Source organism: Pholcus phalangioides, unplaced genomic scaffold (assembly GCF_987345545.1).
Source record: "Pholcus phalangioides strain wild (caught in Gottingen) unplaced genomic scaffold, Ppha-v1.0 ptg000013l_1, whole genome shotgun sequence".
NCBI classification, from domain to species: domain Eukaryota; kingdom Metazoa; phylum Arthropoda; class Arachnida; order Araneae; family Pholcidae; genus Pholcus; species Pholcus phalangioides.
This window is the reverse complement of record NW_028301606.1, coordinates 12283541-12304872: the sequence shown is the minus strand read 5'-3', so window position 1 is coordinate 12304872 and position 21332 is coordinate 12283541. Positions and strand designations below refer to the sequence as shown.

At 34.2% G+C, this 21332-nt stretch overlaps 1 protein-coding gene across 4 annotated transcripts in view; it reads right to left on the bottom strand.

The window, feature by feature from the left end:
* LOC149078611 (fat-like cadherin-related tumor suppressor homolog) overlaps positions 1-21332 on the bottom strand; it is a 568053-nt gene that overhangs the window by 259807 nt on the left and 286914 nt on the right. The gene's annotated exons all lie outside the window — the stretch shown is intronic.

The window sequence follows — 21332 nt, the reverse complement described above, 5'->3', positions numbered from 1 at the left end:
TAAAGAGTTTTGGAAATAATTGTTGTCGACAAGTTATTTGGAAATAATTATCGAGAGGAGATTGTTAAAAAAATAATAATTGTTGCGAGGAAATGATTTTAAAGTTATTGTTTGAAACCATTTTTTTTATAGAGAGAACTCGAAAACCCATTTTTGGCGAAAAAGATTTTGAACGCCACTGTTGTCAAGACAATATTTAAGAATGATTGTTATCAAGAGCAGACCATTGTTATTGAAAGATTGTTGAAAAATAGTTGGAGTCAGCGCGTGAAATTAATTGTTGTTAAGAAAATGCTTAAACTATCGTGTTAATTTGAAAACCCATTTTTGGGGGAAACTACTATCAAAGAATGCGTTTGAATATGTATTAACATTACTTTTGTCGAGAGAATGCTTGAACCGATAATTGTGTAGAAAACGTGTAATTTATTGTCTAGAAAACGTGTGAAACCATTACTGTCCAGGAATTTCTTAAAAAGCCATTACTTTGAAGATGCTTGAAAAAATTATTATCCAGAAAATGTTTGAAACCATTATTTATCCCAAAATAATTGTTATAAAAGTGTTGAGTTGTTAGGAAAATGCTGAAAGTAATTATTATAAAAATGCCTAAAAATGCTTGTTATGAAAAGTGTTCAACAGTATTTGTTTTCAAGACAATGCATGATGCAATGAACTATTGTTGCTAAACTGCTAAAAAATTGTTTTAAATGAAATACTTGAAATCATAGTTTTCAAGAAAATGTTCATACAGATATATTGTGAATATGCAATCATGTACTAATGTTCAAAATATCTGTATTCCAAAGAGAATGTTCAAAACCATTGTTGTCGAGAAAGTACCCATAAATATTTCATGTTAAAAAATGTTCGAAGCCCTTGTTGTCAAAAAACATTTGAAGGCGTTATTGTCAAAAAATAATTATTGAAGTCATCATTGTAAGAAAAGTATTTGAAACAAAATACACCGAACCCAATCCCGGTCTTTGCTGGTAGTTACCGCTGGATTGCAGATAACTACCATTGCGGGGAAAGGATTGAAAACTACTATTTGAAGCCATTGTTGTCAAAAAAAAATCTTTGATTATATTGTTACATAAACATTCTCTGAAAATCATTTTTACTAGGGAATCATTTCAAAACCATTACACAGTGCTGCATAGGACATTTGAAAACCATCTGAAAACAAAAGATAGAATATTTAGTAAATTTTAAATATATGATAGAGTATTACTTAACCCCTTCACAAAAAGCCGATTGGCAACAAATTTGGAACATCTGTATTTATTATATTAAGGTATTTATAGTTAATGTATATTAAGATATATCTAGTGTGAAAGGTCGAAAGGTGCATTACATGTGGCGGGGGGGGGGGGAATTGGATAGAAGAAAAAATGTAATCATTGGGTTACAGGGAAGTTTAGCGATGATGAGGAAAGAGGTATGAAAATCACTTCGTTACAGCGAAATTTCGTTATAAAGAAATTCCAGGTTTGCTTTGTTCTGATATAAACTTATCTGAGGGATTAGAAAAGTGTTCATTAAAACGAGATTCTCGCTATAACGATATTCGTTAGAACGGGGTTCGACTGTATAATGAATCCCGTCATAACGAAATCTAAGAGACCAGAGAAACCACTTTGTAATAAATAAATTTGGTTATACAAAGGGATTTCCACCTTTCTGAACTCAAGGACCAGCAAAATGTCTGAAACAAAATGACGGAACACTCGAGTCCCGTATTAAGGGACATTCCTGGAATTTCGGTTCCTCCGATTTTTTGTTTAAACATTTGTCTCGTTTTTTTCCAGTTTATTTGAATTTTTAATGTCTACAAACGTGAATACAAAGCGTTTCCATAATATATAAATTATATTATGCTAATTATGATGAGAATATAAATATTCATCTCAGATATATATTTGTCAGAGATTTTTTCAACATTTTTCAGCAGTTTCAATAGCAAATGGTCATCATTGTATCTATTTCTAAAAATACTTTGGATCGCAATTGACGATGTCCCGTATTTTACTGTATTTAAGATTTCAGTTTATCGTATTTACCTCAATGAAATATAGTCATCCAATCATTTGAATATTTTTTTTGTCGAAACAAATTTATTTTATTGCGATTCACAGTCCAGTAATTTTAGCAGTAGTAATTAGCAAGTTGCATTCAAGTTAATAAATTACATTTTTCAGCGAATTTCAGTGACATCCCGTTGTTAATTTAAGAATGAAGTTGTAATCTTTGTCTAAACCCATACCGTTATCACTAATATCAATTACAAAGATTGAATAATTTTTCATTTATTTAGTAGAATTAAATTACCAAGTTTGTCTGCAGACCACATACACCATCGTTGCGGACCATAGGTTAAGAAACGCTGGTCTATACAATAGATATCGAAAATTCTCTTTTCGGACTTTCTTCTTCGATCATAAACAACGTAAACGAAAGATATACAGTGTAAACATGCATATATAACGTATAACACAAAGTAAAAAAAAAAAAAAAATTCGTGGCCACCATGTAAAAAATAGCATAAAAAGAGTATAAAATTTGAAGGGCCCCCAGGATAGGAAAATGAAAAAATCGAAATAAATGAAAATAAAAAAGGACGCATGGTCAGTGAACCGCCACTGATAGCATTTGTTCAAAGTTCATGCGTTGAATTTGTGACTAGGATAAATGCCCTTATGTAAGAAAACGATATTTCATGGCCCTGTCTTCTTCTTGTTCTTCTCCTTTCATGTATTTTTATATATTGCCCAAGGAAGAGACAGTTTCGGTTATTTTATTTTTCATTTATTTATTTATTTTCTATATAAGCCTCTTCTTAGGCTTTTATTCAGACTTATTCTGTTTCTGATACAGAATTGTTCCAGAGAGAAGAGACTAAGACGAATCGGATGCTGTTCCTTTCTCACTTTTCTTATTCAATATTTCTTTTATTTTTCTTGACATTCGGTTCCTTATATGGAGGAGGAGTGAAGGATATGGTTGGTCCCTTTTTGTTTTGGTAACGTGGAGCTGAAGGGAGGGACACTGTACGTCCTGGATAACCCAAGGACTGAACTTGAAAGACATAATATGTCTTAGGATCTTACCCAATCTTTATATTTTCTTCTTATTACTTTTTTTGTTGGCCGGATTCGAACCCGTTCTTCTTGTTGTGAGAATATCGATGGCGAGAGCACCGTCGATTCTTGTTCTTTAACGGTTACCATAGCAACCGTTTTTCTTGTGTGTCCCTCATCATATGTTTACGAATACATGCGATGGTAAACGTTGAACAATACGGGGAAAATAATGTTTCAAATATAGATGTAATCATTTCACGCATGTATTTTCGTAAATGCAGAGAGAGATTCCTAATTTTTTTTTCTTCGGCTGTGATCCGAAATCAACATGATCAACTTCGCGACCCATGGGCATATTTTTAATTGGAAAAGTCTTGTTAACTCATGTATGCCCAATGGGCTTAGTTTTCGACCCACGCATAAATATGCGCTTTGATGCGAGCTCGTGCACAACGGGTTGTGTACGACCCCTGCGAGATTTCTAATTCTTTGTAAAAAATGTCATACTTTCTTGACATAAATACAGCAAATATATGAATTACCTTAATTTTTCTGGAGAATAAAATGTTTCGGACACAAATGGGTGGAATATTTCTAATTAAAAAATGTTTAGTGTTCGAAATCAGTGAACCTAGTTTGTAATATCAAAATAGTTGGTCCAACAGGGGGATGAGCCCAGGCAGTGCTGTCTTGACGTATGGGCCCACTCGGGCCTCATAGTAAAACGTGATATTGTTAAAGTATTCAAGAACAGCATTGGAAATTGGCAAGCGTGTAATTTTATAAATGTAGGAGCCTCAAAAACAAACTTTAACCATGTTTTCATGATGTTTGTTTTGGACGGCCGTGATCCCAGAACCCTGAATTAAACAAGGACTCAAGGAAAGAGAAGAGACTAAAGGCCGCTCCACACTACTCTAACGTGATGTGGTCCCACGTCACGACGTGGTGATGTTTCACAACTTTAAATGCCTTTGACAATTTTTGCGGCTGTTGGCACCTTTACTTGGTTTTTTTGAAAACTTTTCAGCTTCAAATACTAACCGTAATTGCCCTTGAAAATTTTGTGTCTGTAAATGGCAACTTTACTAGCCTTGACAACGTTTTTGGGCGTTATTCTATATTTCTATGAAAGAAATGTGGTCATCTTGGGTATTCATCGCGTTTTGTGCATCGATACTTTTTTACCGGAACAACTTCCCGGGCCGGATGGAACTACTTGACGGGCCGCATTCGGCCCGCAGGGGGTTATTTACATAAACATAAATTTATAGGATTTCACCCAATCTTTATATTGTCTTATTATTTTTTGGAGCAATTCGTACCTGTTCTTCTTCTAGTGAAAATATCGATAGCGGGAGTTACATCGATTCTTGTTCTTTAATGGTTACCATAGCAACCGTTTTGTGAGTGCGTGCGTGTGTATGTGTGTGTGTGTGTCCCTCATCATATGTTTACGAATACATGTTTTCTTAGAGTAGAGGGTAAACGTTGAACAATACGGGAAAAAATAATGCTTTAAATAAATGTAATCATTTCAAGAATGTATTTGCATAAATGTTTTTATTTTTCGGTTGTAAATGTTAACAATAAAAGAAAATAATATTTGTTTGAATATTATTATTATTATGGTTTTTTTGCTGTGCTTAAATGGGAGGAAAGCTTGTAGCGTGGGGAAATTGAAAAATACAATTTCATTATTCCATAGGACAGCCGGGCGTTGGTTGGTTTGTTTGCCCAAGGGGGCGTCCTGGAGCCCTTGTTTTTATTATTGCTATTATTATTATTATGTTTTTTCGTGTAATATTACTTTTACTGGAAGTTACGTCGAGTGGAAACAATATCTACTATGAGATAGTATAATAATATCTCCGTTTTTTCCATTAGGATTTTTTTTAGTTTTCCGACATTGTTTCCACGTGGATTCTCTTCTATGTTGTTATTTTAAGTGTTTTTGTCCTGGATCTCCTCCAGATCCGTGATCTCCGGTGTTTTCCGGGTAATTTTGTGATGTTAAAGCCACACCTTCTTGAAAAATTGATAATTTAGCATTTACTTTTCTGTGATTTTTTCGATTTTTGTGAGATAGCAATCGATGTCGGAGACACATTGATTTTTTTTTTGTTGCTTGTGATATCATTTAACAATCGTGTTGGTCACGAAAGTATTCATTTTTGTTCCCGAGGAACGCTGCTATAGGCTATCCAGAGAAGTAAGAATATCCTAAATAAATTTTTTGTGAAATATAGATTCAAACGGAAATTCGAATACAAGAATCTCGGTCCCAAGTGAGATAAAAATTTATAAATCTATAAATTTATTTTCTGTGTTTTAATAACGGAAAAGCACTTGATGCATGAATTCATTAATCTTCTAGCAGTTGATATAGTCTATCGTTGATAGATTGTACATACTGTTGATCATTATTAAATTTTCCCCTGTTTTTTCCGGCATTCAAGGTAATCATACTCGAATCAATTTCTCATTAATTGAATAGTTAATGGTTAATAGTTAATAGTAAAAGCAATTAATAGATTTTAATTACCTAATCAATTTAGTACTTTTCTATCAACTATTATATATCTAAATACATATATAATTTCTTATTGATCTTGTCTTAGGTGTATCTTATTCATCTAAGACATATTTTGGAGTATAATTAAATTATCAAATGTTTTTCCGGCATTATATACGTATCAATTTTCTGTAAGTCTTTTTCAAGGTCAAGTCAAGGTCAATTTATTGATAATTTAATAATTTAAATAATTGAAGCTTTTTACGGATTTTAATAACTGAAGCAATTTATTACTTGATAACTGAGACAATTTATTAATTTATAACTGAAGCAATTTATTAATTTCCTATCAAATGGTATACAGTATATTTAAACTTATTTTCAGAGTATAATTAAATTTTCACCAGTTTCTTCTCAGCATTAAATGTGCCAATAACTATATAAATTTATTAATCTAAAAACTGAATCAGTTCATTAATTTTTTATCATCTGATATACAGTGCATCTAAACATATTTGCAGAGTGTAACTAAATTCTCTCCTGTTTTTCCAGCATTAAAGCGCGTGGAACTTCATAAATAAAAGTTGGATGCATCGAAAGAAAATCCTTTCCGGGAACTGAATTAAGTGACATATTCAAAAATTTACTGAATTCCACATAAATTTAAGCTACAGGCGAAATTAACTACTATAACGTGAAATTAACTAAATTAACAAAAAAATTAGTTTGCCTGTAAGACGAATCGTCATTAGTATCTGATAAATTATTTGCCTCATGTAAAAAATATCAATATATTCATGTATTTTGATGTGAAACCTCTTCAACGTTACAATAAGCACAATTTTAAGCGCGTGAAATCTGATCACAATAGAAATTATGTATTCATAATCCATTCAATAAAGAATATCTATCGTAATTAATCTTCAAATCCAAAAAAGGAAATAACTCAAATGGAAATATAAAAAAGTGAAAATCCAATAGAAACAAAGTCAGCTCCATTAAATATAGGGAAAAAAGGGAATATACATCCCGGTGAATGTAACCTCGCGGCTAAATAAATGTTCATAACTAACAACGTATTTGCTATTATCTCTCTCTCTCCGGTTGGGAACATTTCTTTTGTGACTTTATTACACGACGGCTGTTCGGCAAGGCAAGAGATGGTTTCTGCCCTCACACACACACACACAAATCTTATTAGGTTCAGCTTGGCATATTTGCATCCATCTACTTGTGTAGGATGTGTCCCTCCGTTATCCATCCACTTCGTCCCAACTAGGCTAGAGCGAGTCAATATCGAATAAATTGATCTTTACATTAGCGCGAAAACTTAAATTTCCAGCAGCGTTTTACTTGATAAGCGGAGATAATTTACGAAAAATGTGTGTCGCCAAGAGAAGTTAGTTCTTTAGAAAATGTCGGAAATGTACTTCTTTTTTGTCGAAAATAGAGAGAGATCGCATTAGCGGAAACGAATCTGAAATGGAATTTTGAGAGCTCCCCGAGCTAAAAACGCACGGATATTTGCCGATCGGTAAACTCATTAAAAACACCCTGTAATTATCGGAATATTTTTTTTTTTACATCTATGTCGGAAGATAATAGGGAACAAAAAAAATGGATATCAGTGAAAATGAAATGGAATGGACGATTCCGGACTTATTTATACATGGAATAATAATTATTAGTTATCCTTATGGTTCATTTCTTATGAGGCAAAAAAAAAATTATTATGAAAAAAAGATACTCGTTTCTGACAATTACTGGTGTTTACTTACTTTCTTCTAATTATTTTTCTTTTGTTTTTAGCCTGAATTTAGTTTCGCCTTAATTATTATTATTTTTTTTTTAAATTGAGTTTACAAGACTTAAGCTGAGCTAATATTTGCTTTCTTCCGACGATTTACTTTTCACAGATCGTGCTCATTAACCTAAAATTTTTTTGTTTCTTCTCTTTACTCGACAGGCAGCATTATCTTAATTACTGACGAACGTGACACATTTTTTTATAACATTATTACGTAAAGGATGTCCGGTGTGTGACTACACAAAGAACAAATTCAAAAAAATTTAGAACACCTTACATGAAGGAGGAAACTGATCTGATAAATTAAAAAGAAATTATAATCAGTGAAAAAGGGATTTTTCTGAAAAGTTTTTCTGGACTAGCCTATTCATGTCACGCGGAGGATAAAGTAATAAATTAGGTTTTACTAATCTTTTTTTCAAGTTTTCGGCACGCTAATTTTGAATACCTCTCTTGCAGTTTTTTCAAACTAAGTGCAACTCCAGTCTATCGCCATGAGCAATTTGATACCGAGTCAGTTGTGCCAGAAGTGTGACTGTGTGTGTACCTAACGGTCTGAATGCGTATATAGCGTTATGTTCGATTTTTCAGTAATGCCATCTATATTTCAGAAGTGAAATGTAATAATTGAATATATTTATACCACTGTAGGAACGTTGCGATACATATTTACTTCCCTGCATTAGTGCTAAATTTCGAAGAAGTTTGGTGGCACCCAAAATACATTCACACTTTTGATAGGAATCACGGACCTATTACCATTTACTTTCAATATATATGATTTCAATCCCAAAATATCTCGTAACATCTTGTGACCAAATTTTTAAATTTATTACTACGTGAATCGAGAGCTGTATTATCGCGGAGTGAGAAGAATGCTTTTGTAATTTCTATTTATATGAAATAAAATAGTGTTCAGCAGTGTCAGAAATGAAACCCAAGACAGGAATCGAATGGAAGTTAACCCTTACACCGGCAACCCTGAGATATCTCGTTCTCTTAAAATTCGTTCAAATCGGCAATCTGGAGCCCAGAGAGCTTATCTTAGTAACATGTATTCTTTCCCCCTCCCTGGTCCTGTCAAACAGCTGCAAGTGGGCGGAGTCATCTAACGTAAGACTATGTTAGCATGGAAGAGTAGATCAACTTTGTCCAAGAATATTAAGACGTCCAAAACGAATAAGTCAAATACAAGAAAAATACAATGTGATATGTTTAGTATGTTAACATTACGTATGCCTCAAAATCAGATCTTGTTAAGCACCAAAACATATCAACCAGTATTTTGGCGCATGAAATATCCGCCAGTATGCAGTATAAAAACAGAGAATATACATCATACCACATATTTTTCTTGCTGCACACCGGTTTAAAATCAACAACAATTTCAATTCGAGAATCATAATAGATAGTTTTGTTGTTATTGGATAGGTGGCAGCAGTAGTCCCAGCGTGAAGATTTTTCCTCTCGTGTATAAAAACAACACAATATCGATACACTAAAACTCTTCCTTTTTTTCTACACGAAAAAAATGCACATCGTGGGTTGTCCACTACAAAATATCCTACCGCACTTTCAAAGTGCACACTTTTTTGAAACCCAAGAACCATAGGTGCTGACTTGAAGACTTCTGGGCGTCCCATACGTACCAGGTTTGAGGGGGCCACCACACATTGCCATGCATCGCATCAATTATTCCCCCTTCCAGGTTCCAATGCTTATTCCCACCGTAGTGTAGGTAAAATGAACTTTTATAAATCCCATAAAACGGGATGATGGTCTTCGCGTTAAAATTCAGAGTGTGGAACGCTCATTAAAAATTATCTCAATAGTACAGTAATTTTGCATATGTATACCAAATAAGACCCGACTTGAACGATAGGCTACTTTAAAAGTTTGCCAGAGCTGGGCAAATGCCCGAAATGGGCGAAAAAACTGTCAGGCAACAATGGTTTCTCGGCCTCAACAATCACTTTCGGAATGTTGACTTTGGTTACCGTGGTTCCTTACCAATGCGTTTCAGACATGTACAGTACGTGCCTTTGCAATAGTTTGTCACTTCTTTAATCCTGTCAGTAATTGAAAGAGAATCCGGGCTGGGTATTATAGCTAGTACCAATATATTATCAATAGCACTTAACAATAATTACCTTTCAAATTTATTCATTTTTAATTAATTTTTCCCACTCCCTATTATCAAAGAGATTCCGGCCATAGATTTTACACAAGTGAATACCGAAAAAATAATTGATATTTCCTAAAATGTTTACTGAAATGAAAATTAGTGGTTCCACTACCAAATAAGATTTATAAAGGATCTTCCATTAATATAATAAAAAATTAATGGAATTAATTTTAATTAATTAAAATTATAAATCTAAATAATAATATGTTTTTTCAGTGAAAGAATGCTCTTCAAGGTCTTCTCTGAAATGAATATGTTTTTGAATGATAGAAAACAATCTCTCTGATAAGAAATATGCATTATATACTTTCATATTCTCTGAAAATTCTTATGCGTTAGTATTTTGTTGATGTTTTCATGTAGAAATCGGGAAGAAAGAGACTGAAATAAAAAAGTAACGGGAGAAAACTTACATTGAATTAATTGAAATTAAACAATAAAATAAATATTATTGAATGACACGAATACTGAACACGAAAGCTGAATTTCGATCGATACGTTCGTTACCACTTTGAAAATTTTCTTCGACCAATGTATTTTTCTCTTACAAAATAAATCAATTTTGCAGTCAAAATTTCAACAATCTTCTCTTAGAAACACGTGCATTATGCACACAAAGGGTTCCAGGATAAGTGACCGAAATAAATAAAAACATTTCCGTTTGATTCTAAAATTAACGGAAAATATGCAAAAATTGTCAGCAAAGATAGAGTTCAGCATGACCCCCTAGTTAAGGATATCAAATTGAAAAATTTGCAACTCTACCTCTCTATTACACTGAAAGAAATTTGGTACGTAATAACGTCAATGAAAATTTACAAACATTATCATTGGATTAGTGAAATTATTAATTCGTGCCTGTTTTTTATGATCGCCTAGGAGTTATTTTTCAGACCTGAATATTTTACCACTAAAAAGATAACAAAAATTAAAAATTTCAACTATCGATACCTCGGTGAGTTTTAATTTCAACATTACGCATTTCACTTCTTCAGGTATGATAGAAAAAGACATAAAGTTTAAATTTGGAGAATTAGAATTAGAAAGATATTGGCGAGGATCAAAACTTGTTTTTGTACGAATAGGCAAAGGATTTTTGAAAAAAAAGTATGGATTATTAATAAATATGAAAATAAAATCATGAGTTTCTTTTCTTTTTTTGGAAAAACGTGGCATCCTCCTAGGGATCACTAATTAGCACAAACACACCAATCATCACTAAACAGTAGTTTGAATCGCCTTCGAAACAAACCGAGCCAACCAAAAAATTCGCTATTAGGACCGAAAACGGGACATGCAGACTGAACAAAAAGTATGGTCATTCAAGAGATACACATAATCTCGCAGGTTCGAATATCGAGATGACGACTGCCTACTTGGCTAATTTTGGCTTCCAAAATAAAACATCCCCTTCCGTATTCTGACTAAATGGCGACAATTTAAATTACACTTACGACTTGGCTGACCAAATGGCTTCAAGAAAAATGCGGGGAGTTGGGATCTCAAGTACGGAAAATACCGTAAACCCCAGTCATCGTCAAAAATGATGCCAAATGTGAGCGAAGTTGCTCTAATTATAACTGAAAAAAAATCATCTGTGGTGGTAAATGAAACGGTACCTACTGCAAATTGCAGTTAGTTGAAAGGTATTCAACGAAAAAAAAGTTAAAAATGGCAAATACGTGAGATGGATATTTGTATTCACAGTTTTATGATAAATTGTCTGTGAGAAAATCACTGTAATCCTTAATTCCAGCAAATAATAATAATTGAATCAGACTTCGTTGTCAATTCATAAGAAAACAGACGTTTTTGTGAGAAAAAAATTCGGGATGGTCAAAATTTTGGAAAAAAATACGGGAATATCCCAGAAAATATGGATCATATGGTCACCCTACACATGACATCATTTTAGTGAGGGGAAAGCAACGGTCTTTAAACGGAAACTGTTCGGTTTCATGTGTATATATTGTTTACAATTTTTGTTAATTGCATTTTTAATTGGGTTGCTATCTTTTTGAAATATGACATCCATATTTTTATGGGCATCTTTTTCTCAGCCACCTCGTTGGGCATTTTGCCTGTTGTGGCGTTGTATTTGTATTTAAAAAATCCCCTAAAAAGTACGGACTTTTCGCAATCAGATTTTTCGAAATTCGGGAGTCCGGGAGATGGAGTAGAATTTCGGGAGCTTCAAAGAAACTCCGGGATACTCGGCAGTAATACAATTTTTTGTCATAGACCATATAAAAATTCCAGTTATTATGCTTCCCTTAATTATCACTTTTTCCAGAGTATTCATTCCTTTCAGCCATTCTTCATGGAAATGGGAAATGCCCAGTATACAAACACTATAAACATCCACGACGCAGAGATTTGATTCTCGCAACATATACGACACATTATACATGTATCCCTGTTAATCATTGCCACTTGCAGAACCCTATTCCAAGCAATCGATAAAGCGGAGGAAACGACTAAGCGCACACATATGCATGCATCAGGTCTCGAATATTACGACGCTTCCGCACAAACGCTTGATAAGCATCTTCAACGCCGATATTGAGATCGAGTAGACAGGCTCAGTTCATTTTGGTCTGAAGCGAAGGATCTTCTCAGGCCATTTAAACTATCAACACTTAGTAGGAACTGTTGAGACGAACTGCGCAGAAACGCGTCCAGCAAGGAAAATGTAGTCGGGTCACGCCACGAAACAAGGACAAGCGGAACATAAAATCCAGAGAATGTCCTTCGAGGGAATGGGGAGTTCACAGAAACAACTTGTTTAGGACTCGGATATTTCAATGTGGAAATTCCTAACTGTAGTTAATGCTCATAACTCCCGAGCACCTACAATGTCCCGAGAATATTTACTTTAGAAGCTATTTAATTTAAAAGATAAATAACAACTGCTCACACACACATGGGGTAGCCGAAGACGTTTTCCTCTGAAAGGAACCATGTGTTAATAATGCCTATCATGAATACATCCACATCGCACGCACAAAGAGATATACAACACTTTGCAGAGCATTTTCAGGACCATAATAACTAAACTCTGCACAAAATGGAAATATTTTCTCCTCCTTCCTCTTTTGAAAAATATATGAAGATGGGTCATCGTCACACTTCTCTTTCAGATCGAAGAAAATTCAAGTCTTAAAAGCAGAAATGGTATTTTTTTTCGGCCTGAAATATACTGAGAAATTGAATTTTCTGGATGTTATGCCGGAACTGATATTTGGAAAGAAAAGTGATTCGCCTCCTCCGGGAACCGAACCCAGGTCTCCTTGCATACTGGACAAGTGCGCTAACCAATACAAAAGAAAATGTGTGTCTCTGGTGTATTGGTTAGCGCAATTTACCCGGGTTCGATTCCCTGAGGAGGCAAATCACTTTTCTTTCCAAATATCAGTTTCGGCATCACATCCAGAAAATTCAATTTCTCACTTAAAAACAAAATTTATTATTATGAAAGGCGTGTGTTCACAGCGCTACCCATCGGTAAATTTGAAAAAAATATATATTTTCGCTTCATCTCAAACAAAATTCCATTGCTTCGGGAGTATTTTCAAATACTCCAAATATTTTCAATACAAATATTCTCAAATTTTCAAGCCATTCTGACCAGTAGGTCTGAAGTTGAATCTTTATTTATAACCACCCGTTACACAGCACAAAACAATAATTATTAACTATTTTCCTATATTTAATGTCATTCAAATTTATTTATTTATTCGTAATTACTTTTTACACTCCCTACTTATATAAAAGCCTCCAGCTATTGATTTTTAAAGAAATGAATACCTAAAAGATAATTGATATATATATCTATTAAAATGAAATATCTTCTCGAACGAAAATTAGAATATTTCACAAAAACAAGTGATTCCACTGCGAAATGAAATTTATAAAATATATTTTCCCATTAATTTTAATCTAAATTATTAATACGTGTTTTCGACGAAAGAAATGGATTCCAGGGTCTTCTCTGAAAAATAGAGAATTTTTCTTGGAAGCATTCTCTGATAAGAAATGTGCATGATGCGATTTGATGTTTTTCGAAAATTCGGGTATATTAGAATATTGATGATGTTTCCACGAAGAATCGTGGAGTAAGAAGCAGAAATAAAATTTGATATAAAGAAAGTTATCTTAAAATCATTTTAAATTAAACACTCAAATAAGTTTGATTGAATGACACGGATACACACCACGAAAGCTTAACTTCGACCATTATTTCAATATTTTTTTCTTTCAAAACAAATGCATTTTTCATTTAAAAAAATAATTGAATTTTACAGTCAAAATCTCAATAAACATCGATACCCTTGAGACGTCCCTATGCATACAAGGTGTTTCAAGAAGAGTGTCCGAAAAGAACAAGAAGTTCATTCTAAAATTAACATAATAGGCTCAATTGATTCGGTCTACACGAAGGATCTTCTCAAGCCATTTAAACCATCAACACTTAGGAACTGTTTAGACGACCCGCGCAGAAACGCATTCCAGCATAGGAAATGTAGTTGGGTCACGGCAGGAAACAAGGACAAATGGAATACAAAATCCGGAGAATGTCCTTCAGGGGAATGGAGTTCATAGAAACAACTAGTTTAAGACATTTCAATGTAGAAATATTATGAAATAGTACATTTTTCAATGTAGAAATTCCTAAGTGTTGTTGATGCTCATAACTCCCGAGCACATACAATGTTCCAAGAATATTTACTTTAGAAGCTATTTAAATTTTAAAAGATAAATAACAACTACGCACACACACACACACATGGGGTAGTTGAAGACGTTTTCCTCTGAAAGGAACCATGTGTTAATGCCCATCCTGAATACATTCACATCGCACGCACAAAGCGATAGACAGAACATTTTCAGGACCATAATATCTAAACTCTATACAAAATAGAAATATTTTCCCCTTCTTTCTCTTTTGAAAAATATATGAAGATGGATCATCGTCACACTTTTCTCTCAGATCAAAGAACTTCCAAGTCTTGAAAACAAGATTTATTAGTATCAAAAGCGTGTGTTCACAGATATTACTATTTACCGAATGTAAACTCCTTTCGCTCTCCTTAATAAACAAAAACATAAAGAAAATACTCGGGCACCAGAAATACGGTGCCAAGATAAATGACCCGGATCAAAATCGATAGGGACAAATGCGAAAAAGGAACGCTATCACGAAAGATAAATGGTCATGGACGTAAACAGAGCAAAGGATCATTCCAATTTTATGCCGTACGTAATTCATGCACTACATACACACACACACACACTCGTGGGGTATAGACAGAGGGAAACAGACGTCCAAGTATAAGAGCAGCAACAGAAAAGGTCGAAGAAACAAAACACACACAAAAAAAAAAAGAATAAAAACGAAGATGTGGAGCAATAAAAGGAACACCCCATAACAAAAATTCATGGTAGCATGTTACAGCATATGCATGAATGTATGGAATGAAAGAACCCCAAAAAAAAACCCCCATCAAAGTTGTTCCGGATGAAACCAATAGAGATACGCGCACACACGCGGCTGGAAGTTCAAGCTCCCGGAAACAGCCAGAGGAAATCGTCTAAAATGCACATTTATCTCAGTCCAGGCATCACACGTTCCAAACACTCACACACACAAAAAAAAACATGTACGATGAACAAATACTGCGCTCGGTAAAATACAGCAGCAGCAGCAGCAGCACCGAATGCCGAACGAACAACGTTGAGTATCGGATGATCTTGAAAATTGGGATCGTAAAATACATTCCGTTCATGTTCACAACATCGAAAAACTCGGATCCAAAAAAAAGTGTAGGAGAGAGAAAAATATACTTTTTCAATTTTTTTTCACGTATCCCGGTCGTGATAAAACGTCTCGCATGGGAAGTTCACTCTCGAACAGTCGTAAAACACTATCTCTTGAAGAGGTGAAGTGGCCTTCTCTTTTGGAGGAAAGAAACGTCAGTATTCGTCAGACGAGATCATGCATCTAGATACACTACTGAGACTAAACCACGCACGCAACTCGTCCACATTCCTCTTGCGGAACTTCTAACGAATTGTTGAATGTTGGAATGTGCATGTTGTGTGAAACTGACGTGAAGTTTGTTCCTGTGTATAAGTGTATAATGTTCGTTATGTATAGCGACGCGTCTGTTTTTCTAAGTATGACTGGATTATAATGATTGAATAATTCTATCGTCGTAGTCTGTCGCTCTCTGTGGTGAGACTTTTTGACGGGGAGATCGGCTCTCATTTGCGCCTTGGAGTTGGGGTATCCAGATACTGATATTCATAATGTATCGTGGAATCTGATAATATGAAATCAAGTCTGGCGCATTGATTAAACAGGGTGCGGTAGCCCAGTTCGATAAGATACTCGCCTAAAGTACGAAATTATGTTTAGAAGTATCGCGAGTTGGATACCCGGTTCGTCTTTGTCAGAAACTAGCCTAACGCAGATATACAACAGAAACGGCGACTGACAACAGGAAAAGATTGCCACTGCAGGGAGTGCCACTCCGAGGGGTTAGCGCACCAATCTCTCGGTGAGTATGAAAAGAAGGCTACTGTTTGGATTCGGTAATAAATTGTAGGTCCCGGTCTAAATAGCCCTCGTGGTACGATAAAAATGATCAAATGATCATAATATAATGCATAACTATTCAAGGCTTAAAAATCAATTCATATTGTGTTTATATTCATTTTTGAACATGCTTGAGCTAACCATATAAAATACAAGGTACCTATAAATAAACTGACATTGATCAGACGTATGTAACACCCATTCTAATGGAGGTATTTTGATGAAAATTTATACATAGCCCATGGGGAAAAACAGATTCAATAAAAAACCCGTTCAATTTTTAATCACCAGGTGAAAAAGTGGAATTTTTTCTATCGCAGTTATCTTTCCCCCATGGTCCAAATAACGTAAAAACCAAGTCTCAATGAAATACATCCACCACAATGGGTGCTACATAGGAAGTTGCAAGTGTAATTAAACTGACACTACTCAGCTTAATTATACCGACACTACTCCGACCTTTGTGGTGCCCGTTGGTGGGCGTATTTTATTGGAACTTTGAAACTTTGTTGTAACCGAGTTTGACTGCCCGTGTCTACACCAGTGGTTCTAAACCTGGGGTCATACGACCTCCTAGCAGCCCTGGTATATTCTGAGGGGCGCTACAAGTGGAAATAAATCGGAAGTGAAAATTATGTCAGGTAAGAGGGCGGCCACAGGAACAACACAGATGTAAAGTATTTGAGGGAAATAAGGAGGGAAAAATTGTGATTGCTATTTAGAATCCTGTAGAGCCCCCATGAGAGGTAGGCTGACCTGTGAGGGGATATCCACCTTATTTATAAGGGTTTCACTCTTGAATACTGGAGTCCCAGGTTAGCGGGGGCGCAAAAAAAAAAAAAAAAAAAAAAAAAACGTAAAAAGTGTCCATGGGCGAAGGGGAGTCAAAAAAGATCTGTCTTCACCACGTTTCATTCGAACATTTCCTTAAGCGAGCACCGCGAGAGTGTACAGATGCCGTCAGCTCAATTATAAACACCCTGTATATTTCCAAATATTCTCCCACTTTGAACAGAACACAACAATCGATCAAATAATTAATTACCTATTCTATTCACTTATCTTCGAGCTGACTTAAATGTCCATACGATGACCATAACTCATGAAACAATCGGAATCCAAGCAAGTATTGATCATTCAAATCTCTGCAATGCGTGCTTTTCGGTAGGACTTACGCAATGGAAACTATCAAAACAAACTAAACATCTTATAACATTTTAGGAAAATCAGAGAGAGAGATTGGACATTCTATACATACATATATTCCACTGCTATTCGGTATTCCGCCTATTAGGTCCTTCTGCCGAATATTCTGTTCGGCCGAATATTGCTTAAGTATTTGGCCGAATACCTTTATAAATCTGAGTATAGCAAGCAAATGTTAAAAATTATATTAATTGGAATTTTTCCATTAAATTTAAAATTTACTGATTACACCTTACTGTGTGGTGTGTATATCCCTCTCTGAGAAAAATTTCATGTCGGGTTGGATTTCTAGGATGTGAAAAACATGAAACTGAAAATAGAATCCTACTGCAATTTGGTGGAAGTGAGCATGAATTACAGTTGAATCCCGTTTTAACGAATACCGTTATAGGAAAAAAAAATTCCTTTTAACGAACGCTTTTCTAATCCCCCAGATAAGTTTACATAGGAAAAATGCAAAAACTCTTGGAATACCTTTACAGCGAAATTTCATTATAACGAAGTGATTTCTTGGAGTTCGTTATAACGGGATTTCACTATATACACAAGTTCACTAACTGAAGGATGTACCTAGACAAGATACGTATTGAGCTACTAAAAGAGGCAAAAGGGGCAAAGAATATCTAAAGAGGAAAATAAGAAAATTAATAAGTCGTAAATTTCGTGATGCGTAACTAAATGACGAGATGAGTAAATAATGGTTGGCATTTCCTGAATTAGATGAAAAATTATAAAAAACGTTGAAAAAAATTGATTGTATTTAGATATTGCTTTCAGAATCAATTTTTTTAACGTATTTTACAATTTTGACTCAAATTTAACGATGATATATTTGAAATTTGATTGTCAGTATCATGCAATAAAAGCCTTTCAATTACCAGTTTTTTTTATGTTCATTTAAATAATAAATTGCATAATTGAAATTCTATTTCACACATTTAAAATTACCAATAGTTTTATTTTCAATTAAAAAACAAAAATTTTTATTCATAATAGTGATGAATTTTAAAAAAAACTTGATATTCGGCCAAATCACTATTCGTCCCATTTCTAAGGAAAAAACGTGATTTCTGTTTCATTCTGGTAATCATATTTTGGTGTGTAAATAATGGATAATAATGGGGAGGCGTGTTGCGCGCAAAATTGCATCGTTTCGCTTGTTCCAAGATTCCGGATAAACAGAGAAATCCCACTTTTTTCTGAGATGGTTTCGCTTCTTTACCAGTCTCATACAGAAATGCAACATTTCCTCACAATGAAGTAATATTAATTTTCTTTTCTTTTTTTCTGCATTGTTTTTACGGTTTGGTAACCCGTTTCAATAAAATCTGGCAAAAAATGTACCAGAATAACCCGTTATAGAGGATTTATTGTAAGCAATATAACGGTTTTCCCCCCATCTTTTTCTTTCTCTATTCACTATGCATTCATATCCAAACCAAAAGGAAAAAATGTGAAGAAAATAATAAATTTGGGTCATTCTTGATGTCATGTGTTTATTTGTTTATTCTACCATCTATTCAAGGATTTCACTATTCGCCATGTCTTATCGTAAGATAGATTCAAGAAAGAAAAAAAAAGAGAACTTTCTTCTTCTCATATATTATATATTAAGATTTTTTTTTCGCTCCACAACTACACGTTTCTGAGAAATCGATGATGACCCGATAACATAACAGATTAATCAGCAATTAGTTCGAAATTGAACTATGAATTGGCCGTGATAAGAACGTCCCGGGGGAAGACACAAAAACAAACGTTGATGGAATATGAAGAGAAATAAATTACTGTAGAAATGACTGCTTATTCATAAAAATAAAAATATAGTAATATTAGTCTCAATTTTTGGGAATTAGACCGGCATTACACTATAAAAGTACGGTTATATAAAACTTGAAAAAATGCAACCACTAAGCTTACTGGTTACATTCGTGCGAATTTAACCAATAGGGTTATTGGTTGTTTTTTCAAGTTTTGCAAACGATCTCTTTTTATCAAACCTTTATAGTTTAATCTCGGCCTTGGACAGTAGAACTTCGTAATACATTCATACGACGTTTGACTTTGGTCGAAATTTGTTTCTATATATTAATGCGCAATCTCCGGCCCGCCGGGGCAAATGTGCCCGTTAAGAAATTCCACCAGACCCGCGAAAGGGGTTAAGGTAGAAACGTATCAATACTCACAAACGATAAAAGCATAGGCTGACAATATTTCTTTCATAAAAATAGGAAAAATAGAGATCCATACGCGAATTATCGCAAAAAATTGTCAAAGTTTGTCAAAAGTTGTCAATCACAACCAAAAATATTGTCACATAAAGTCATTAATTTGTCAAAAATCGTCATGAGAATAATGAGAATTCTTGATTTAAAACATTCGAATAAGCCTCGTTGAAAATAAGATATAACACGGGACATTTTACGAAAAAGTTGGGACGGCCAATATTACGAAAAAAAATCCCCCGTAAAATATGAGTCATACCCCATTCCTACTAGTTTCTGTCCCGCAAGATGCTAAATTACCTCATATGTGGCCAATATAATATGTAATGAAAAGGTCATACAAACCATTTTAATGTTAGAAAATTTCATTTATTCGACGGAAAACTCCAATTATTCGACGTTTTCCCTTCTATTCGAACTCCAACTCCTTTTTTTTTTTTTTGGAAAAGTCTTGCCATTGGGAAATTTCCCGATTCTGAAACGTATCAGAAATCCCGGCCAAACTATTTACGCGTCCCGGGCACGTCGGCCAATATATATATTTTTCTACGTCTGGTTCGTACATTGAAAATATAATAAATAATCATTATTAAATGTAAGTTTATAAAGGGAATCAAATTTTTAAATGTCGTGATCTCAATGGTTAATGATTAATGAAAGCAGTAGAAACATCGCATTAACCGATATTTCACTGTATCCGATTATTTCATAATTGGGCAGAACCTATCAAAATGATTAAATATTTTGAAACTTTTTGAGAAATTGATTGCTTGATAGAGTAAAAAAAAAGATAGAAACTTCTTTTTTTTTTTTAAACATTATCAAAAAATATAATGTGAAATTAGAGAGTAGTGTTTAGAGTCAGAGATAGATGACGCTAGAAACCGAAACTAATTTATTTTCTCACGCACAAATACCGAAACTGAAACTGAGTGAAAGTCGTCACATTCTCCGGCAGAACAAAATAATAAAAAAATATGTTAACCAATTATGTTATGCAAGGAATTTCTCAATAATTAAGCTTAACTACATCAAATTTTAGTTTAAGTATAACTTGTAGTATAAATTTATTTTAAAAAAAACAGGTAACATATTTTTTAAATATGCATCAGTTCAGAAATTGTTGTTTTAAGTCAACAGCAGATGACGCTATAAAACAATAATTTTGTTTTTGGAGTACGAATTACTGAAACTGGTACGGGCAGGGTCACATCTTAACTACATGCCCGGGGGCCTAGAACCCTGGGCAAGTGATATTCTAGGCTCGCTAATTAGCTGAATGTATCTGCTTACAAATTCCTATGCTTTTTTTTCCGAAAATCGTAGCACAAAATCCCACGAGGTCCCTTGTGCACTTGAGGTCCCCGGGCCGTGCCCAGGCGAGGGGCATGCGATAAGAGAGCACTGGGTACAGGTCTACCATAATATATATAGACACACATACATAATATATCAGTTCTTTTAATCATTACAGTGGATTTTCTAATGTGCTGCTAATTTTATTTCTCTAAGCTATTTATATGGCTTAGAGAAATAAAATTAGCAGCATTTTAAAATTTATTTTAAAATTTTTGAAAAAACGATTTCAAAATTTATTTTCCCCCTCAAGTACAATTGAAATGATTTTTTTATACAGGGCGTCCTGTAAGTGTTGATGCGGCCTTTGTCTCATAAACCGTCCGTCGTAGAGGTATAGTTTGAAAAATGCTCAAA